The sequence below is a fragment of the Sminthopsis crassicaudata genome, chromosome 1 (assembly GCF_048593235.1).
Source record: "Sminthopsis crassicaudata isolate SCR6 chromosome 1, ASM4859323v1, whole genome shotgun sequence".
Lineage (NCBI taxonomy): Eukaryota > Metazoa > Chordata > Mammalia > Dasyuromorphia > Dasyuridae > Sminthopsis > Sminthopsis crassicaudata.
In genome coordinates, this window is record NC_133617.1 from 565,437,692 (window position 1) to 565,462,244 (window position 24,553).

The 24,553-nt window shown below is 33.7% G+C and overlaps 1 long non-coding RNA gene across 1 annotated transcript in view; it reads left to right on the forward strand.

The window, feature by feature from the left end:
• Positions 1–13,213: 13,213 nt before the first annotated feature.
• Positions 13,214–24,553, forward strand: part of LOC141550968 (uncharacterized) — a 31,199-nt gene continuing 19,859 nt past the window's right edge. Inside the window, exon 1 of the long non-coding RNA XR_012484755.1 lies at positions 13,214–13,728. This is a non-coding gene — a long non-coding RNA (uncharacterized LOC141550968). The remainder of the gene's footprint in view (positions 13,729–24,553) is intronic.

A 24,553-nucleotide genomic window follows, 5' to 3' on the forward strand; every position in this document is an offset into this window, starting at 1 on the left:
TTGGAGGGGAGCAATATGGATAGATCTGGAATTATGGTACCAGGAAAAGAAAAAAGTTTGAATATTACCATTTATATAATATATAATATATAGATATATAAGTTACAAAGATATATATAATTATAAAGATCCAGGACCTAGTTATCGAATGGGTAATTTGTTTGTCACTGAAAGATCTAGTTGAATTCTGAGCATCACTGAAGTAGACAACCAAAAATGAAAGGCAGAATTTTAATTAACAGAGCTAGAGTATGAGGACAAATTTAATATAAAACCAGTGACAGGTGCCCAGGATGATAGAAACCATATCTGGTGAATGTTCTTTGATCCCAACCAGAAACAGAGAAGGCTTTACTATAAGCATGTAAACATTTTAGAATCATAGAACTGGAAAGGATTTTACAAATGATCTAGTCCCACCATGCCTTTACACAACAAAGAAAACTAAAGCACAAAATGATTCAAGTTCAGGCATAGAGCTGGGACTGGTTGGGTCTACTGATTCCTAGACCATTGCTTTTACCATTACAGTATGTATGCAGATAATGCATTGTTCACCAAAAAAATCCATCAAAATTGTCATTAGTAATATAAAAACAACTATAATCCAACTAAGTAACAAGAGTTTCCACTTTAATCTCTTGTTTGAGAGGTTATTTACTTTCCTAATACATAAGCAAGGCTACTGAATACTTCCTTAGACATTAAGAGGTTTTTGGAAAAACTCACAGTTCTGACAAAGATATTGTCCATCCATCTAATTTTATGCTCTGGAGTCTTTCTCTTCTCTTCCTTTCCCCACCTTCCTAACACATAGGTACATGCTCCTCTCTCCTATATACAACTTCTCTTACCTAGAAGGTAAAGGAAAAGACTTGTCTCAATTCAATTCAATTTGAGAAACATTTATTAAATATTTGTTGTGTCCAGAAGGCTGGAAACGAAGGGGAAATCTAGTTTAGATAAAGTATGGCCTCTGCCTTCATGAAGCTATATATTCTAACTGGATTAAAGGAAGTGAACCAAGATAACTGTAATAAAGAGGGAGATATGAGAAGATTATCAAAAAAAAAAAAAAAAAAAAGAAAGAAAGAAAATGCTAAAATACTTAGAGGGTTGATGATTATAGATAGAAAATCTGAGAAGGCTTCATGGAAGACTTGACATTTGAGATGAGCTAACCTTTATCTTCATAGGCTTTAATATCTACCCTTCTTCTAATAAATGGGACTTTCAGGTTACACAATGGAGAAGTACAAGAATCTATATAACTCCCAGAGTAACTGTCAGGTAATGATCGGTCTCCTTAAGCAGACAAAAACCATATCTAGCATTATGCATCTTTGGATGGAAGAAGTCTCAGTGTTCATTTTGTTCAGTATCTTTATTCTGTGGTCAAAGAAATTGAGGGCCAAGGAGATTAAATAACTTTTCCAAAGTCATATTGGCCACAAAGCAATAAGCAAGATTTGAACTCATCTTTTGCCTTTTTTCTACTTTACTAAGCTGCTTCCTTAATACTTATTGTTAAATTATTCAATCATTTTTAACTCTTTGTGACCCACATGGGATTTTCTGGCAAAAAAAAACTTAAGTGATTTGCCATTTTCTTCTCCAATTCTGCATTGCAAAATCTGCCAAATTAAAACTTGACCATGAAATTTAGTCCATTAAATGAATTGCCATAGGTTTTGATACATCTGATCCACTAATGTCATAGAGTAAATCTTGGAACATTATATAAATGCAAATTACTCTTAGTATTCTTATTATTTTTACAGAATCATGGACCTTTAGAGTTCTGGAAGGGACTACAGAAACAATCTAGTTTAACACAAACTGAAAATTAATAGGTCTATAGTTTTCTCAATATATGAACAACATCTTTTGTATAAAGATTTCTTACTCATAGTACTTTGTAGGTCAGAATCTTTTCCAAACAATAGGCTCAGTAAGCCTCCATTAATGTGTTTACTTTTACTAGTCAGTCCAGAGATCCATAAATCAAAACATAGACATTTAAAGAAAAGACATTGTGATTAAAAAAAAAATAGAATTTACCTTCATATATTTGGATTCATGCTGTCACATATATATATATATACATATACATATATATATATATATATCTTAAGAACAGAAATCAAATAAAGTAGGAAGTATGTACACATACACATATACAGATACACACACACACACACACACACACACACAGAGAATGCATGTGCCTATATGTATACTGAGAGATAATGAATGCTATCAGTGCTGCAGAATCACTGCTTGTTTCATGGAGTTTCGTGGAGTTTCATGGAGTTCAAGTTTCTACTTAGACTCATGAACTAACATTTTTAATAAAAAAAGTTTTGTGAAAGGCACATTTAGAAAGCAAGAAAAACAATGTCCCACAAGGACCTTTTAAATGTTGAAATTATGAACTACAATTTTCAGTAAGTTAGAACACTTGGGTACAGTATTGTGGAGACCCTTGATAGGGTTCATATGGTAGAAAGTGAGTTGGCCTTTAGGAGGTATTCCATGGAACATATTCAGAGTAACCCTTTGGTTCCAGTCAATAACACTGGAATTTTGAGACCTACTTTCACCTGCATAGAGACCCATCAGTTCTGAAAGGATTTGGAATTTTATGGCAAATCCAGAGTTTCATGTTGGACCCCTCCTCATCCCATGGCAATGACAAAAGGACAGGGTGTTGCATCGGCTAAAAGAAAAGTTCTTGCTGGGTCACTTTGTTTTTACTCCCCTGTCTCACTAGCAAACAGTGAATTTTGTCTTTAGACTCCCCATGAGGAAGAGAGGAAGGAAGGTAAAATATGCTATTCTCCACTCCCCCCCACCCTTTCCCCTTCCCACATTTGCCACCATTTTTACAGGAAGTATTTGACTCAAATAAGCTTGTAACTGGCCTCATAGATACTTTCCCACTTTGTGCCTCCTTTTTCTAATAGTTAAGTGAGCTTCAATATGGTGGACAAGCCAGGGTGGGAAGTGACCTTGTGAATTTGGAAGATCCTGTAGCTCTGGGTCCATTGAGTAAAGCTGATTAGCAGGAAAAGGGAGTTTCTTCATTAAATATGACCACTAACAAGAAAATTGATCCAAGCCTAGCTCATATTACTAACAAACATATATTGGAAGTTTTGTTTTTTTGAACAGCATAGAACCAAAGTGAAATGAAAAATACCTAATCCATAATCCTGCAAAAAGTTTGTTTTGATAAGTTTTAAGCATCATCATCTCAGCAGACTGTGACAAATTACAGAAAGTTTTTTAAGGCTTAAGTTTAAGTTGGGTCTAGGATTTTTCTAAAAAAGGGAAAGATGTTCAATGCACATTATTAATCATGAATGGGGAAGTATTTTTTATCCCTACTCACACAAAAAATGCTAAACATAAAAGATGCCATAACATCGACATAACAAATTAAAACAAGAATTCTTAATTAAAATTATAATAGTAACCATAAAGTAAAATTGTAATTAGTCATAGTTTGCTGGGATGATGATGCTTAAAACTTATCAAAACAAACTTTTTTGTTTTATGGATTTGACTTTGTTGTGGGGTTTTTGTTTTGTGGATTTGGTAAAGACTAAAACCTTTAGCAATAAAGATTTTAGAAGTATTATGTTAGATCTGGAAGTGACTTTGTAAATCATGTATAGTTAAACTCCCTTGTTCTAGTGAGAAGGAATTTGTGGCCCAAAGAGGTCAAATGATGATTTTGAGGTAAAATAACTAGTTAATGAAAGAGGCAAGACTAGAACCCAGATTTTATACTGGGTTTTTTACTCTTCCAACAACAATTATCATCCTCCTCACATTTCTTTCCTTAGGAGGCCTTCCACCGCTCACTGGATTCATGCCTAAATGACTTATTCTATAAGAACTTATCACCAATGGTAACATTACAATAGCCACCATCAAAGCTCTTTCTGCCCTACTAAACCGACATCTCTCTATAACCTCACTCTCATTTTACTATTTTTAATGCTATAATGTGGGAACAGCTTTGATGCTTCAGGGAACTAAATGGCAATTCTGGTATATTTGACTGTAAAAATAAATGTAACTGCAGAAGTACAATCAGGTTTATTAGTTAAAAAAAACTCACTTTGGCTGTCAAACAATAGTATTATTTAAATTGGGCTGGATTTTTCAAGATTTAACAATATTTATTACATGTAGGATTAAAAGTAGAAAAGGGCCAACAAATATCTTCTAGGCCAGTGATAAAAGGAAAAAAGATCCAGTCCTTTATATCTGTAATTATGTCCTAATAATTAAAAAAGATTATAAAAGGTAGAAAGAGATAATAGATTGTTAAAACAATAGTAAGCATTCATTTTCATGTGCTCTTTTGTTGGCAGGGCTTTTTATCAATCTGTCTTAGGAAGACTTGTTCTGAAGGAAAAAAAAAATATCATCTCTTGCTCATATAATGATTTTTATACATATCTTATTTAGCTTATTTTTCTGGGGAGAGTGAGATTGCTATAAATACCTATACTACTTGATCTTATAACCTTAAATGCAGGCAGAACTCCCCTTGGCACTAACAAGATTTTTGTCTACGAAAGAGTACAGAATTGGGTCCGTAACGATTATGAAGCAATTTGATTCCTTCCCAAGAGATAGAAACTCTGGCACAATTTTCAGCTGGAATACACATACTAGCACCTTGTCCATATTCCTAATAATAACAAGAATATAGAAAAAAAAAAAAATCCAGGAATCCTTACAGGCTTTAGCCTGCTTGCTTCAAAAGCCTGTCAGCTAAACAAATAAAGTGAAGTAGTGGGAGGGAGAGTCAGGGAAATTAACTGCTGTGGGCTATAGTTAATGAGTGGTCTGACAAGGAGAAAGTCATGGTCATGAAAGTGTACAAATAGAATGGAAAAAAATTAACACCACAAAAAAAGTGTGAGCCTCCACATATTAGACACTTATTCAATCCAGAAGTTTATTGCTTTCTTGTGGGATCAGCCTCCAACCAACTACAGAAGATTTTCCAAACAAGATCAGTGAGATCAATCAAAACATTGAAACTTTGAAGCATAGCTAGGCTGCTGGGTAAAAGTATGCAAAATATGTTTCAGGCTTCATTAAAAAGTGCCTCACCACCTCCTCAGGAATATCTGAAGCTGCTTGGCATCCTGCCTTATGGGGGGGAGATAAAGAAGTGGTCATTCTCTAAATAATGGCACCCATTCTAAATTCTGACCAAGTCTAGGTGTGTCTCATTTATACTCAGTGTCACAATGCATAAAAATAGATATTCTCATATATTTTCATATCATTTTCTATAAAAGGCTATTGGAGTTTGGACAAAGAAGCAAGTGCAAAGGCTAAATATCCATTCTCCATAATTGAACAATAGCATCATTTGGAGATTTTATGTGATAAAGAATTGTGTTTAGAGAAACAAACATAAAAGCTTTATTCAAAACTTATGGAATAAGTCATGAAGCCCTTAACAACCAATCTATTGCCTAGACAAAGAGCTGATATTTTGTGGGAAACAACTTTTCTGGATGTGAAGTTGATCAGAATACCTTTTCTTTCTGTATGTATCTAGCAGTCATATCATTGGGCTTTCAAGCAAAAAATGCACTCTATATTGGGGGACAATGTGGAATAATTAAGAACAATTTACATAAATTTACAATTGGAATCCTAATTGATGTCCTGCTTACAAACACCTTTTATTTCCCTATGGCTATAGGCCAACTAAATACTGAAAAAGCTCTTTCAGAAAGAAATATTCTAACAGAAAAAGAAGAATTTCATCACATTGGCTATTAAAGGATTCATGCCTATTATCCCAGGTAAAATTCTGACAGTCTCATTACTAATTTTTGTGAAACGTTATGTAGTAGAGGCAAAGGGAGTATTATAAATGAGTTTTAACTTGTCTTTGTCAGAACAAATTCCTTACACAATATAATTTAGTATGAAAAGGACATCAGGAGCCCAGACCCAGAGCTCTCTGTAGAATTGGTACCTTGTATGTAACTTGATAATTTTTAATTAATGTTATTTACAATCAGTCCTGAAGCTCCCAAATTCAAGAATGTCTGTCATTTACTGTGCATCTTATTGGCCTAAGCACATGAAATTTCCAAAGCCACACTTCTGATATAGCCTTCATTTAATCCTACATATATTATGAAGAATATTATTTTTAGAGTTATTCCTCCTTTTTATTATTAATTTTAAAGGCTAATATATTAGTGGATGCTTGAATCCATAAACATATAATGAATGATCTTCTAGGTCAGACACTTTTGTCTATCCAACACAATGTTCTGCCTCTGACAGTAACAGCTAAGGACAAATTATAGAAGATCCGATTGCCTTTTCTGACATTAACCTCAAAAAGTTAGAGATGTATTCTAAACTTACTTAGCTTCCTGAAATAGCTGATTATGAATCTGTCATACATGAATTTATCTAAACCAATCTTGAAGTGATTCATATTTTTCAGACTCTATCACCTCATGGGGTAATGAGTTCCATAATTAATACCTGCTGTGCAAAATAATATGCTTAGAGTTCATACCACATAATTTAGCACTTAATTATATACTGTCTTATATTGTTCAGTACAGTTTCATTCTTATAAGTCTAGCCTCCCAATTAGATGATAAGCTCTTTGAGGATAGAGACTATGTCTTCTTCCAAATCCCCTATAGCATCCAGCAGAACACTACTCTGTATATACTATATGACCAATATTACTTGTTTAGTGATGTGTTTCAAAAACATTTTTGAGTTTTAAGAGGCACTCATTTTTGTTATTCCAAAATTTTGTATGAAAAAAAAAACTTTTTATTCCAATATATTTAGTAAGATTTTATGAATTCTGAATATTATTATAAATTTGAATCCTAAATTTCCTTGTCTGCTCTCTCTGCCCCCTCAAGATTTTGAGGTACTCCATTTCAGCCAATCTGGCAGGCAAAAGGTATTTTAACAAGTATTTATTAAGCATGTCCCAGATACCATTCTAGCTGTTAGGGATATAATGAAAAGCAAAAAATAGTTCATATTCTCAGAGAGTTTATAATCTAATGTAAACAGATGTGTACAAACAAGGTAAAAGAAATATCCCAGGGATAACTCCTTCTGATTTCATATGTATTTTCATTCATTTCCAATACCTACCCATGTGTTTGTCCATGTGTTCAGTGATTTTTAGTTGCAATGGCTCTTCATGACCCTATTTGAGGTTTTCTTGGCAAAGATACTGGAGTAGTTTGCTATTCTCTCTCTAATTTTACAGATAAGGAAATTAAGACAAATAGGATTAAATGACTTGCCTAGGGTCATACATACATCTAGTAAGTGTCTGAGGTCAGATTTTGACAGAGGAAGATGTCTTTCTGATTCCCCACCTGATATTGCCACATGTTGTTGAACAAACCATACTTTGGCTCATTGTGCTACAATAATAAAGAGGCTGATTTCTTCCAAGCACAATATCCATTACTTCTTCACTTTTTCTCAGTTATAACTAAATGATGGCTATAACCTCATCTTCTAAGAATTTTTAGCACCTCATCTTCTAAGAATAATATGGACTTTTTTTCTTTAAAGGCTTTACTTACCCACAGTATACCTTAATCCTCATTTTTCATACTGATCACTCAGTCTCCTGGGATTTTCTTGGAGTTCACACACCTCAGATTAGCATTTTACAACCCAGAAATGTTAAGTATCACCTATCTGCAAACTTGGAGATTCTATTGTACTTTCTCATTGTCTTTTTGAATACCACTGTCTATCACTGTCACCATATAGGGGCTGAGATTCCCACCATTCAGGTGGATCATAAGAAGATGAGATTCAGAGTTGGAAGAATGTCATGAAAGCAGATCTTACAAAGTCTCTAGCAAAGAAGTGTCAAGTTACCATTGTCACGTCAAATTATGAATAACAGCCAATACTGCTCAACACTTTTCCTGTGAAAATTATAAACTACATTAGAAATATTAGCCCTGATCTTGCTGGTGAGATTGGAATCAATTCCTCAGTTACAGGAAATATATTAATATTTCTAGAGTTTGGAGATATTATTTGGCATATTACTGACTCATTGGAATAGAAGAGTGCTTCTGTGAAAAGCAACAGTCAATTTACTTCCTTCACAATTACAAGATAAATAGTATCTAGTTCTTTTCAAAATTTGTTCTTGAGAATTTAGACAATTGTCCAAGGGATTGGATCTCAAGAGCCCCTCCACTCCCCAGATTCTGCCATTTATGCTACTGAGTAAGAAATCTACAAAGAGTTTAGCATTAGTATTCCAAGTAGCAAAATAGTCTCAAAATGAGAAGGAAATATGAAATGAGTGATCACAAGGGTAGATTTGATTCCTTGACATAAAAGTCATCAAAAAGGAAAGAAATTTCAAAGAAAAGAAGTGCCTGGGAAAACACCTGACACCTGTTCCCCTTCCCCATCCTAATCTGGACACATTTATTCAATCACTACAATTGAATTCACTGGCTATGTATTATGCATGAGAGTATTGTTTACTGAATTGTTTTATGCCATTGGGTTAACCTAAGATGAAATCAGAAAAATACTAAGGAGTGTAAGTAGGCAAATTAAGTCTACCTACAAAACTTTGGGCTGCTGATGATTATAAAAATTGATTTACTAGTTTATCTAATATTTCAGTCATCTTATTAAGCTGTAAATCATATCATCCACCACTGCTATATCAGTAGGTAAAATTAATGATAGAGATAAGTGTTAGAAGAAGCTACAGCATGGTTACATGACAACATGAAAAAAAACCTGATGAATAGCAGTTTAGAAGTGGTGACTCAGAGTTCAGATTTTATTTGAGTGATGAAGGACATCATCATCTGAAGTAGCCTGGATAAGGAGAAGTTCATATCAGCAAATGGTATGATGTCATCATGGGTGACATGGAACAAAGACATAATAAAAAAAGTGACATTTTGAAGAGGAGAAAAAATAAAATTTGAGCCTAATACTGGATGAAATGTGCTTTTCTTATGCTCAATAAAGAAATACCACTCAACAATTACAATATTGGAAATGTCTTGTCCCATTTTCTCTGGGCAAATAGCCTAAATTGGTAAATTTTTTTTTTTTTTTTTTTTTTTTTTTTTGATAATAGAGGAAGGGAGTTAGGGAGTTATGGTAGCTAAAGGAAGGAATTAGAGGAATTTGTGAGAGAAAATTTAATGCAGTTCAAATCTCTCTGTATAATTTGCTTAAAAGAAAAGAAACCCCCATTGTAGTAGAATTCAAGCTATATTAAGAACACTATAGCACTTGGCATATAATAAGTAGGTTATGCACTTTGCCATTTGGAAGTTTAAAATAAAAACTGGGTTACAGATAACGAACCAGTTAGGCCAGGAAAATTGAGTTCCCACTTAGGAGAAGGCCTACTCCCAACTTGTCTGTGTCATTAGCAAAAGAAATCTGCTACTAGTTCTCTAATTCTTACCTGGTAGGTTCCAAGCTAAGTGTCCCCATTCTTGATAAATCTTTGCGCTGACTGACAGCACTCCCTGCTAGTGACTTGTATGGATCATATCAGCAACCCAACACTTTTGTCCTAATCATGGAGGGAGAGGTATCAGAAAGACTTTGGGAGAGCTAAAAGTAACTCATGAGGAAAGAGCTGGAGTTCCTCTGTTTCAAAACATCCCTGACCAGAAGTTAGGATTTTCCAGATGAAAAATACTGAGACAAGCAAGGACTGAAATGTTCTAGTTCATAGCAGTTCTCCTAAGAGAAAACTGGTTTCCTTTTTCCTAGTCAGGGTTTTTCTGAGATAGATTACAACAAGCAATCAGGTCACTGTTGTGTTCTCCTGCCAGCTTGACTGTATTTTAAGTGATTCTGAGAAAACATAGAACAGATATATTTGGGGAAAGAAGAGATTCAATGTTTAAAAATATATTGTTACTTTTTAAGTTGGTGTGACAGAAAGTAAAAGGAGATACATTTAACTTGTGTTCTTAAAATAATAAATCCATGAACCAGCTAACATGGTCAAAAAAAGAGCCTATATATGCTGAAGGTTCTAAAAAAATTGGGAATGTTAATATTGGAAATTGAGTATGTGAATTAGGCTGCAAGCCTGATCTGAAATGAAAACATTTAAGGCAGAGAGAGCATATGTGGCTCTCTTAGTTTATGAGTGAGGTTGAGGCAAGTGCCCACTTGCCCAAAGAAAGTAGATCTATTCAGAATTCCCTTTCCGACCACTGAAGAATCATATTCACAGCATGAAATAATCAGGTCTTTGCTCATAAAATAATCACATTCATACTCTTCCCTTATTCCTACAGTACCAAGATTTTTTAATGTTCAGTGGTAATTTTAGGTCTTTGAGTTAGAAACAGATTTTAAAAAAAGCTTTGATTCATATCTGTTATATGTAAAAAATGCATTTATTCTCCCCACAATTATCTAAATCATGCTTATCACTATAGATCATTTGCTTATATCACTAAATATTTTATGTAAAGTAAAAAAGCATCCTAAATTCTTCAGAGTACCCCCAGGTGGTCTGGGCCATTGTTAACATATTCCTATGTCACCCACCTTTCTCCTCACCCACAGGGCTTTTCATATGTGCCAGAAACAATAATAGACATGAACAAGAGCAAGAGGAATGAGTAAAACAGGAAAAGAACAGAAGATGCAAAAGAAAAGAAGAAAAATAAAATAAAATGATAAAAAGTATAAAGAAAAAACATGTAGACTGACAATATTTATATGGTGATATGAATATTAGTATAATTAGACCCCTGGATTATTGTATTTTGCACAGATTTAAATATTTTTTCACCTTATACCATATTGCTAACACATGTTTTATAGGCAAAATAAAGACTGAACCAGATAGTGTGATGGAAAGAAGTATTACATTTGAAATCTAAAATTCTGGGTATCAATATAAGCTATGTGACTATGTGACTAACTTGAACACATTATTTTATTTCTCAGGGTCCAAGTTTTCTCATCTTAAAGATGAAAAGCATTGAACCATGGTCTCAATTATAAATTTTTTTTAATCAATAAATCAGTCCAACTTTAAGTCTTTTTATCAATAAATCAATTAATCCCAGTGTGACTATATGCTAGGCACTATGCTAGATACTGTAGAAAATATACAAAAATGAAATAGCCCTTATTCTCAAAGTATTTACAATGTCATGGTGATAACATGTAAAAATATTAAGTATACTAAAATTATACACAATTTTTTTCCTTTGACTCACACAATAGATCTTGGAATGAACAGTTTATGGAAATAAAGACAAAAGGAAACTGGCATCTACATGTTTAAGAAAGGACAGGGAGGTACTAAGCTTTTGAAATTCAGCAAGAAATAAAGTGATCAAAACTTAATGAATATAAACATAAGACAAATGATGCCAATCAAAGTTCCTTGACAAAGAAAATCTGATTGCACTGTTATTGAACAGATATCATAATGGTCACCTGACCTGAGCAGTAAAGAATGCTTTGGACCAGTTTATCCTACAGGGAATATTGCAAATAAGAAATATAATTTTCCTTATGAAACTGATTCAACAATAACCGATGTCATCTGTATGTAACCTGAGTAAATTTTGAAATTTACTTTTTAAGAAAATTGAAATAATTTTTAAAAACCCCACAAATAACTTAGAAGATCTACCTCCATACAGATTTTCCTTATTTTTTCCCCTTTCCTTCTCATTATTATTAAAGTTCTTTTCTATGGGTTAAAAACAAACAAACATAAAAACCAGATGATTCTGAATCAAATAGAATTCCTTTTATTCCTCTCTCTGGGATACATCTTAAACTTGGAGAGATATATGGGTTGATAATTATCCTGTAAATTCTGGCTACATGCATAGGAAAGAAGATGATTAAGGTAAAGAAGTTCAAAATTCTTGCTCCTAAACTCATTCTGATACAAAAATCTCACAATATATACTGTTTCTCTCACTTGCTTTTTATTTGAAGCATTTCCCAGTGTCCTTGTGGCTTAGTAATTTAAGAAATCTTTTGCTGCTAGATGTGTCTTAGGTTTGAAAAGGGCCAAGAAGAAAGTTCACAAGGTCAGAAGGACTTATCTATCAGGTTAATGAAGCTCTGCATATTGATGATAACAGAGTTCTTTCTTTCTCCAGTGTACATATCAGATTGCTATTATCAACATGGAACTGCTTACTCCTTGTCCAGAAATTGCCCAATTCTTGAATGTGTGCCCAAATATAAGTTTTAAAATTCCAGCACCTAATGAATGCATGATTCTGAACAAGCCGTATCAAAAGAGAAGATAATCACTGGGTGAGCATTTACAATTAAGTATTAAATGCCTTCAGCTGTTCTGAGGAAATGTTCAAATGGCCTATTTTGGTTTCTACTGTGCTGAATAATGTTTTGAAAGCTTATGAGGGTTTGGGGGTTTGTTTTTGGTTTTTTTGAAAAGCCCTTTACAGTGAGCACTGTTTGCTTGTGTAGAGTACAGAAATTCAGAGACCTTGAAGTTATATAGTCAGATACTAGGCCTCTAGTAAAAAAAAAAAAAAAAAAAAAAAAAAAAGCTATTTCTCCTTTCTAATCTTTTATTGTTTGCCTTATCCCACAGACACATATTGTGCAATTATATGCTTTTGAACTGTAAGATAATTAAGAATATTTATTCATTCTGTGTAGTCTATATAATGAGTAACTGCACATTAAAGGATTTTCCCAAATTAATTCTTTCAATGTTGCATTGAAAGAAAAGTAAATGGATGAATATTTTTCTCCTAAATCTCAATGCCTTTTATTAATCTGCATACATGTTATTCCAAATATATACATGCATACCCCTACATATATATGTGCATGGAATGCATAAATACATATATATATATGTATATCATACATAAATGATTTATTATAGAAATATCAGTGTTTCTAGATTACACTGCATACGAGATGAGCTGTCATTAGTGCAGAAAGGATACATAGCTTTTCAACAAAAGAAAAGAATGAGGCTGCCACAGTGTTGCAGTGGCTTGGGCGTTTTTTTTTTTTTTTCCCGGCATCCATCCCTGCCAATCTTTGCACTGCCAGTAGGGAAAACCATATCCATGGCAACCAACCGTACCATTCCTACCCACATCAATGACGCCTCCCATCTAAACTGTCAAATATTCTATGCACATCATGTAAAATAGGTCTCTTTCCCCTTATACCTCTGTGCATCTCGTTTCCGTGGCTACATGTTTATGCAAATGAGAATTGTCCTTTCTCTCTCAGGTTGATTGAACACTGAATTTGTTTTGCACCTTGGCAAGGCAAAGCCATGCTGTCTTGCCACCTGGTCTACCACATAATTGCAAAAATTACATTATAATGATAACTGTCCCAAAATTAGCCTAATAACACCATCTACCTACCTTGTGAGAGAAAGTAACAGTGTGCAATAAAGAAGGATGTTAAAACAGAGTCGAGATAGGGGAATAATGTTTAATTGGCTCTCCAGAGTCTACTAATTTTCAGAATTGGAAACCTAGTGTTTGATTTGTTCTTTTTAGTCAGTGAGAAGAAAAACATCCTTCATAAATTCTGAATGACAAATTTGCCCATCCTTTTTTGCATGTGGTTCCAGCATCCCAGGGATTCTAAAGTGTCATTTCCTCTTTGGAAGAAAGGGAGCACAAAACATACTAGGTATGTAATCTAAATTTTCACTCCGTATCAAATCCTACCTATAAATTTTTCCCTGTTCCTACTCCTCCCTCATTCCTTCTTCCTCCAACCCCCTCCACATCTTAGTTCAGTGCCTTGCTTTAGCAACAGGGTTAGGATGTAGAATTTGCATAGACTTACATAAATTTAGATGGAAAGAAGGTGGAACTCTTTAAAAGGATATCCTTCTCCCCACTCCCCCCCCCCAACCCTCGGTCTATTGCTTTCCACTAGATTACGCTGTGTGTGTGTGATTTGTTGCTGCATAGCACAGAATACAATTGGTCTCTCTTTTTGGGAGACAATATTTTTTTTTGAGTAATGAACAATTGTATTACCTTTTAATTGGGCAGTTTTAAATGGCAATATTTTAATTGATCACTATTTCAATGAAGGAAAATGTATTGTGTTAATTATTTCATCAAAAAGATAGAAAAATGGTAGGTGAATGATGGTGAATACTATCTATCCTTGCTCAGGGCTTTAACAGTAAAATAGCAGCTAAATCATAATGTTACCTAATTTATTTTTATGGCTAATGATGAATATGTTTCCCTTCTACCATAAATAAGCATCTACAGAAATGTTGATTTTTTTGTTTAATTTATACATTTTAAAGTTTTGGGGTCAATTGGGAGAATCAAACACTAATAGATGCTCCAAAGATCTCTACTCAACTCCCAATCTGCATTTTCCTATCATTTAATATGTCCTTCCTCCAAGATATCATCCAGACAGCATCAATGTCTTTTTCTAACCTCCTGTATCTATGAGTATTCCCTTTATCCATTTGATCCCATGCAGCCTTTCATTTTCCTCCAGTTATTTCATTCACAGATGGTTTGCTTCCCCAATGAAAATGTATACTCATTGAAAAGAGATAATTTCTTTTCCTTCTTACTTATTTTCCATGGTGTTTAGCACAAAGTTACCATTTGAATTGAATATAAAGCCTTAATTATGCAGAGTTTATAGAAATTTAGACAAAGAATATCTAATAGATGCTTCAGATGATGTTGTAATTGATGACTGTTAGCAATTAGAGACAGTTTTTCCATAATGGAAAGAGAGCCTGCTTTAGAAGCAGGTAGAAATGGATTCAAGTCTCATTCCTAACACATATCTTTTCTGACCTTGGGCAAGTAACTTAATCTCTTCATGGTCTAAGCAACTGTCTAAGACCTGACAAGGGGCTGACTTGCATTGCCATAGGGAATTCCCTAAATTCTTGGAATAAGTGTTCTCTAAACCAGAGGTATTGAGGCCTGTGTAAGGCCTGAACCAGATTAAAATGTAATTGGGAAATATTTAACAAAATAAATACAAATAAAATAGAATATAATGATAATGTGTGGTTTTTAAAGTAAATATTCAGCCTCTTATGAATGATTATTGCCTTTCCTCCCAATCCCCTTTTTCTATTTGAGTTTGATATCAATGCACTATACAATTGAAGTCTCAGGATCAGACCCTATTCCTATTAAATATGTTTGGTATTGGAATGGGAGGAGAAACCTAGGTATATATTGTAAGTTTAGAGCTGAAGGGGACCAAAGTGATCACATAGGTTTAGTATTTTATTATGAGGAAACTGAGTACCAAAGAAGTTACGTGACTCACCTAATGATATATAAATGGTACTTGGAAAGCCAGACTTTAACTGCAGGTCTTTGAAATGCAAATCCAACATCATTTCATTTTACCATTTCTGTTTAAACTAAGACTTATGGTAAGATAAGATTTCATCCAAGGAGAAACAACAACAAAAAATTAAATGAGAATTTTTTGTCCTTTTCTCTAGAGGTTTTATTATTAAGATGGAGTGGCCACCTAGTTGCTATATCAGAGGGCAAAAGCCACCTCTATTTCCACTTATTATAATAGTATCACAGGAACATGCAGTTGCTTTCATTGTATCATTTTTTCTTTTTAGATTTCATACAATTGCATCTTTTCTTAAAGAAAAAAAGTACTTTCAGAAAGATTGTAAAAATCAGAAATATATTCCTTATAATGGAAATAACATACTGTAAATTTTAGAAGCCCAATTGTAGTTTTGTTGAAGTTTTTTAAAAATCCCAGAAAAATAGGAACCTTTTGGATTAGGTTAGGAAACTATCTGTGGCCAAAATGAAAAGAAATAAACTGTGAGAAAGTTGTGAGACATTTTAAGTCCTATTTCAGTAGGAAGAATCTTTTAATTATTCAATTTAAAATAATTATTTTGTCATTTTTCTGATTGCCACCAGCATTTTTTTTGTTCCATCCAGGCTAATTTACTGAAAATGGTGTTTGATGAACAGAAAGAAGATAAATTTTGTCTGATTTGACCATAACATTCCAACAAAGATTGTCCATTAAGCCAAAGGTTACAAAAAAGACTATCATATCCAAACAAGAGACACTTGAAAACTTACAAAATCTTTAGGTTTTAACTTTGAGAAATAAAGAGACTCCAGGAATAAAGTTTTGATTTTATTTGGATATGGAAGGATTCCAGAATAAAGTTTACTTATGTTAATATACATGAGTTCTAGAAGGAGATTCCCAGTAATATCTATGAGACCCAGATTTTTGAAAGGTACAGAAGTCTCAAGGTGAAAATAAACTACCTTAAAATAGTAGACAATTAAACAGTGGCAGAGATCACAGTAGTGAAATGGTTTAAAGAAGCAAACTCTATGATGGAAATGCATGTAATGTTTATGTAAGTAATAAGCAATTAGAGACAGCTTTCCATAATGGAAATAGAGTCTGCCTTGTAACCAGGTAAAAACAGGTTCAAGTCTCATCCCTGACATATCATCTCTGACCTTGGACAAGTAACTTAAGCTTACTTAAATAATAAGTATTTACTTAAGTAATAAGGACAAATGTAGATTCTGAGATATCCTGATAAACATATTTTCATAAACAATTCTTCAGATATTATGCTTTGGATTAATATAGGCATTTTAATCCTTTCACCAGTGAATTGTTAACTTTTGAAGAGCATGAAAGTGAATGTTTTCATTGACTAGGAAAAGCTAAGGGAACAGTGAATATCATTATGCTACTAAGTAAGCTGAATTTGCTAATTTTTTCTACAAGAAAATGTAGTTATTTTACTTTGGGTCATATTCTTATCTTGTTATGTATTCTAATTATATAGGTATGGATCATGAACAAAAGAAACTTATCTTCATTAACATTTGTGAGATAGCAATAACCCCTAACCACAAAACAATATTTCACTCAGCATGACACTGGGCCACAAGGATTTGGGGTGGTATAGGTAGCAAAAGCATATGACAAAATCTAAAATCCAATTCCTCTTGACCTTAGAAAATTTGGAACAGAACTCCAGGTTTTGTTGAAGCAAAGGAAAACAAAGGTTTTACATGTATAATACTCAACAGAAACCTTCTTGATCTCTTTTAACTGATTTTGATCTCCCTCTACAAATTATATCCCTTTTAGTTCTTCTTGTCTACATTTTCCTATTAATCCTTCACAGAGGCTCTATCCAATACCATGAAGGCTTCCTAAATTCAATAATTATCCCACTCGAAAAAACAAAAAAACCCCAGATCTTTTCTGAAATTCCAATCTTTGCTGAAGGTGCTGTCATATTTTCAGTTAAATGGATTCACAACCTTAGAGTCATCTTTGACTCCATTCTCCTTCACCTTCTAAATCCATTTAACTGTCAAATTATCCTTATCCAATATCAACAATATTTCATTTATTGGCCTTTTCCTATTCCTTCACCCAGAAGCAGCCCTAATTCATGCCTTCATCTTCTCTTGAGAAGACTACTATAGTGGCCTTCTAATTCTTCTCCCTCAAGTTTCTCCCCTCTCCGATTCATCCTCTGCCAATCTGATATTCCCAAAGCAAAGTTCTAACCATGTCAATTCCCTCTTCAGAGACTTTTTTTTTATTGGCTCCCTATTATTTCTAGAATTACATTACATTCTGTAGCTCTTATGTGTCAATTCTTCAGCCTCATAATTCCCCAGCTCTATGTACCTTCCCATGTACATTCTTTAAGGTCAGTGACTATTTTCATGTTGTCTAGCATCCTTAATTTTTGGTAAATAACAAGTATTCAAACAATGCTTGCTTATTTGAGTTGAATTAAAGCTTTTCTCAATTTTTTAAAATATTTAAGCCTATATCAATTTATTTATTAAGCATTTGTTAAGGTTTACTATGTTTTTAGTACTGTGCTAAGGGCTGGTTCTTTACTTACCTCAAGTATGAGGAACTTACATTAATATACCTACATATATACATACATATACATACATGCATATATATATATATATATATATATATATATATATATATATATATATATATATATATATATATATATATATATATATATATAGCTATCATTTTATTGTCCCCACTCAGGCATCTTGAAAGATGGGCAACCAGGACCAAGTACTCTGGCATTTTATTACAAATACCACTCTTTGAAGACTAAGCATTATAATTCTTTTACCATCCATTATTATTACTCTAAGGCTAGCAGTCTCTGACCACTCATCAGTCTATCTCTGTTTTACCTAATCACTGGCTATTCAAGAATAATTATTCCCACTTTTTCAATTCTCTCATCCCCATCCTACTCAACGCTACCTCACTTATGAACCACTCCAACTCTATTCCCTCCTTCCAATGGATCCTTCAGAATTTCCATGCTATAACAAACAAACTTCCTTTCCTTCTGGACCTTTCTCTCATACTTTCTTTCCTCTACTTGCTCTCATTAAACAAAAAATGTTGTATTCTGATCATTCTTTAAAGCACTGGTGACAAGCTGAAATGGGAACAGGGACCACTAATCTGTACATAATGATTCCTGCAGGCCCAAATATACTGTTTTTTGTAATGTATTATCTATGTTTCTTGCATTTTATTTATGCTGTTAAATATTTCCCAATTACATTTTAATCTGGTTCAGGCACACTTGGAAATATTGTGGGTCACACTCATCCTGCAGGCCACATGTTTGACACCATTGTTCTGAAATATTATTTGTATACTCACTCTATCCCTAAACTACTTACTAATATTGGAAGGGAAGTTGGAATATTCTTTGCTCCTTTCTACCACTTCCAGATTTTCTTTTTGTTGCCATCACTCAGCAACCTCTCCTTCTTGGCAGTTCATCAATTACTTTTTTTTTTAAACTTAGACAGACCCTAGTGCTTATTATTTAACAGTCTCATGGTATTCTCCCTTCTTTCTACAGGAATTCAGCATTAAATTGATTATCTTTCTCTCCTTCACCTACCCCACTTCTGTGCCTGGCTCATTTCTCATACAGTCACACTACACTTTTTCTAACTTCTCCATTATGTCCCAGGAAGTTCATTATTGGGATAGCTTCACCATCCTGTAAGATCTCTTCAACCTTGGTACCATACCAATCTCTCTGATTGGAGGGTGGGACCATGAACTCCAAACTGCCATTTGAGGAGAAAGCATAGCTCAGATATCTCCCCTAAGTCTCACTTAAGTGTACCACCCTGGGATTTTTCTGAATGATTTCCCCACTATGTCCCATATAAATTTAAATACCTCCTTTAATCTCTTGCTTTTCAGCTTTCTTTTGTATTAGATGATAAACTCCTTAAGGGCAGGAATTGTTTCATGTTTGTATCCCCAGCACTAATTATGATGCCTAGCACATAGCAGGTCCTTAATAAATGTTTATTGACCATTGTCTATTACAGTAAGGATCTTCAATTTCATATTGATGCTTCTTTATATATCCAAACTTTCCAGTTTTTCTATGTCCTCATATCCTGTTACTTAATCCTCTACTCCAACTCAATTGCACCATATACTCATTTTTCCTCTTTCCCCAATACTAATTCTACATTTAAACAATTTAATTCCACACTGTCCTATATTTTTTAATATATCTTCATCTTTTCCTTTTTCAAATCCTAGTCCTGAAATACTCCAACTTCCATCTATTCCATTCTTACTCAATTTGGTGCTTCACAGAGGTGGTGGAAGTCACAAAACAGCATAGAATATATATACTACAAATATATCTTATTGAACATCAACTGGATCTCACTTCAGCAAGACAAACCTTTTATTTTTGTCTAACTAATTCCCAACTTACTTCCCAGAGAAGTTATTCTGAACCTTCTTTTCTCTACTCAAGCCTCCCACCTTATTCTCGGCTATACCTATCCCTTCACTGCTACTCCTACCTGGGAACCCAACCAGGTAAAGACCTTGCTTCTTTCTTAGTGAGACTACTTAAATCATTTGATTAGAACTCTCTATTATTCTTACTTCAAAACTCTTCCATTTTTTCTCCCTTGCTACCTTCTAATATTCTCTTATCTTTCCTATCCTTTAAATAAGAGACTATCATCCTTACAAATCATATTATCCACTCTCTATTTTCTAAGCCATGCACCTTGAAAAAGTTATCTATACTTACTCCCTGTATTTCTTTTCCTTTCAGTCAGCCTTTCACAATTTGTCTTCCTACCTCAACCAAAACTGACATTAATTCTTCAAAGTTACCAATGGTGCCAAATCTGATGGTCTTTTCTGAATCTTCATATTTCCTGATTTCCCTGAGCTATTTGAAATTTCTGAGCATCCTCTTCTCTTAGATACTGTCTCATCTCTGAATTTTCATGACACTACTCTCTGTCTAACTTCCTCTATTTGTCTAATCAATTATTTATCAAGGTAGTAAAGCAGTTAGCTCATGAAATAGATAAAACACTGGATGTGGAGTCAGAAAGATCATAATTCAAATCTAGCCTCAGATGATTAATTGTGTGACTTTAGGCAAATCATTTAACCTCTTTTTTTTTGTTTGTTTCATCTATAAAATAGGGATAATAATAATCCTTCCATGATTATTGTAAAGATCAGATAGGATAATTGTAAAGCACTTAGCACAGTGCCTGAAATATAGTAAGTGCTTAAAAAACATTTATTATTATCAACACCATCACCCTCATTATAATCAGGCACTCAGTCTCCTTTGCCTGGTTCACCATCCTTATCCCTTCCCTAAATTGTTTATGTTTCCCAAGATTCTATCTAGGTTCCTCTTTTTTTCCCTCTTTATTGTCTCTGTGAATTCATTAGCCTACCTGAATTTAATTATCAATCTCTATGCATATGATTCACAGATATATACATATATACATATGTATATATACACAGCCATACTGTCTCTCCTCATATCACCAACTGTTTATTGGACATTTTAAACTGGTTGCCCTAGTGATGTGTCAAATTCATTATGTCAAAACCAGAAATCTAAATCTGTCAAAGTTACCATCATTCTAGTCTTACAAGTTTACAAACTTGATATTACCCTTAATTCCATACTCTGCCTCACCTTACACCTTCAATCAGTTACAAGTCTCATCAACCTTATCTTTACAACTCTTCTTGAATCCAAATTTCCATTCACATAAACACCATCTTAGTACAGGCCCTCACTGCCTCTCATCTAGATTATTGCAATGGTTTCCTAATTGACCTCAATACATCTCCTCTCTCCAATTCATTTCTCATATAACTGACAAAGTGATTATTTTTAAGCACAGATCAGACCATGTCAACTCCCCCACTCAAAAGATTTCAGTGATTATTGCCTCTAGGATAAAGTATAACCTAATCAATTTGTCTTTTAGTGTCCTCTGCAACCTGGACCCAACCTGTCTTTCCAGCCTCATAAACACTTTATTCTCCTTATATACAATAGCTTAGATAAACTAATCTCACTGTTCCTCACATAACTTTCTATCTGCCATTTGTGTGAAGGAATACATTTCTTCCTTACCTCCATCTAATGCAATTCCCCTCTTACCTTTGAGACTCATCCAACTTCTTTGTGAACCTTTCTTTACTACTATCCTCTCTCCATAAATACATTGTGTTTAACTATCTTATGTGTATTTATCTATTCTCTATATGTTTGTGTATGCATGTATATCTTTGAGAAAAAGTAATCTCTCTGAGGTCAGAAATTGTTTCATTTTTGCCTTCTTCAAAATCTAGCATAGTGGCTGATTGAAATAAAATCTTAAATGATTAATGGAGTATCCCCACCTTTGTTGTAGTTTGCCAGTACCTACTAATACGTTTTAAACTATTTATTGTTTCAGACTTTGAATACTTCCTGACGCATAATAAACACTTCAAATGCTTTTTCATTACTTACTGAGTGATTTTCATAATCTCTCTCTAAGCAAAGTTTCTAGCTCTCTCTGTTTCTTCATATATGCTATACTCTACCTAAGCTTATCCATTTCTTACCCACCACTCTCATTCTACCTTTTTTCATCTTTTTACTTTTGCTCATGCCATCTCTAAATCTCAAAGTGCTTTCCCCCAAACTATTAAAACATTATCTTTTTAAGGTCCATATTAGATGTCACCTCATCCATGACATTTTCCTTGATGTACATATCCATGTCCACTCCTACTTCCAGTGAAAGTGATTTTTCTTTTGGGAAGTATATTAGGGTACTTTGTCTGCATCAGCCTTTAGCTTTACCACAGATTGCCCCATATTACATTTACTGTGTACATGTCTTATTTCCAGTACTATTCTATCTTTATCTTCCTTTCAACAGAAATCCTGACCTCTATTCTCCAGTTTAGAACTGGTCAATAAAGTGGATTTCATGGAAGAAAAAGACACAAAACCAGAATCTGTCACTTTGAACAGTTTCATGCTTTTCTTATGGACATGATGGAGAGGCATAAAGCTCTGCTAGATGAACAAATAGGTGGATTTGTGTTTTTAATGAGTGGCTTGAGTGAAAATCTATACTGTATGATTGTCACATTTTCATATGCCACAAATCGAGGAAGGAAAGTTAACATGTTGGATGGGTCAGGATCTAAAATTATCTCAGCAAGTTAGATTTGTGAACAAATCTAATGAGATTCTTTTTGTCCATACCTGTGATTTCATTACTAGAGGGAACTCTGTGTAAAAATTTCCTCAGTCAGTAAAGTCCTGCAACTTATTTATAAATCACACTTATAGTTGCAAAAAAAAAATCAACTTCAAAAATATATATAAAAAAGAAACTATGTCCAGAAGGAAAATCCTCTGAAGTTTGGAAGATTTTGTAAATAGTAAGGTCATTGTTCGTCACCATTGTAATATGGCAGTCTCTCAAAAAAATATCTGTAATTCAATCATAGGATGAATTAAATATAGAGGTATAATGTCCAGAATGAAGAATGTGATAGTCTCATCATTTTTTATCTAGTTTAGACTACATTTAATATGTAGTGCTATGTTTTGGGTCAGAAATTCTCAGTCATATCCAACTCCTCATGATGCCATTTAGAATTTTTTTTTTTGGCAAAGAGACTGGAGTAGTTACCATTTCTTTCTCCAGCTCATTTTCCAGATAAGGAAACTAAGGCAAACAGGATTAAGTGATTAGCCCAGAATCAAACAGCTAATAAGTATCTGAGGAAGACTCAGGAAAACTCATCTTCCTTTTTCCAAGTCTGGTGCTCTATCTACTATCCATCTAGTGGCATTTAAAGTTAAAGGTATAGCATTTTAGGAATGTCTTCAATGAGATAGAGAGAATTTAGAGGGCAATCAGAATGCTAAAGAGTCTTAAGATCTTTTTAAAGAATTAGGAGTATTCAGCTTAAAAAAAAAAAAGAAAGAAAGAAAGAGTACTCAGATGAGTGAAGAGAAGGTATAGAGAAGGAATTATTTCTATCTTCAAAAATTTGGAGGGCTTTCCTGTATTTAGACCTATATGCCTTCATTTTCAATTAACATTTCCATATAGATGATTCAGAGATTTCTCTAGGTGTTCTCTTCTTCACTGAATTTCTCATATTTTCAACTGCTTTCTTCAAATCTCCAGCTGCATATCCTGCCAGAACTTCAAATTCACCACTAAAACTATCATAACCTATCATTTTTCTCCCAAAGTTTATCAATTTGACTCCTACAGGGTCAAATATTCAAATTAATCATTGAATCTTTACTCCTCTTAATGGCCACATCCCAATTAGTTATTAAGTCAATTATATCTGCAAAATGTCATTTATAGCAAATATATATCTAATTGTTATAAAAACCTACCAATTGATTTTTTTGCCTCCAGATTCTTACATTTTGACATCTTTCATGAAATTCATCTTCCTAAAAGACAGTTCTGGTCACATCAATTTCTTATTCAGAAGACTTCCATGTCTTCTGAATAAAATACATATAAACTCCTTTTCAGGCATTCGATTTCTCTACTAAGGAATATTAATCCACTTTAGTACTTTTATTTCATAGCATATAACTCTTGCTTCTAGTTGTTTCCTGATTTTGTCCGTTGCTTTTGTTTAGTGTGTTACTCTGAACTGGATAAATCAAGAAATTCCTCTCCTTGTAGGCCCATTTTAGGTGTCATCTATGTAATGACCCCCTTTCCCAGCTAGAAGTAAATGTTGACTCCTTGCATTTCTCAAGCTACTCTGATTTAGGGCAATCAATCATTCTCTAACTTGTATTATGCTTATTTCTAAATATACTTAATCTTTCTACTAGACTACAAGTTCCTTCTCAACAGGGACTGTTTCATTTTTCATTTCTGTAGCCATTGTGATTAGCACAGTACCTTGAAAAAGTAAGCACTCAATAAATGGCTATTGAATTTAATTGTTTCCTCCTGTATTATTACTTCTTGCAAGACAATGTGACCTGGTCCAATTTTTGTGAAGATATTGTCATTCTGTTGATATTTCTTGGCTGAGACTAAAGAAGAAATAATCATTCTGCTCTGGGCAA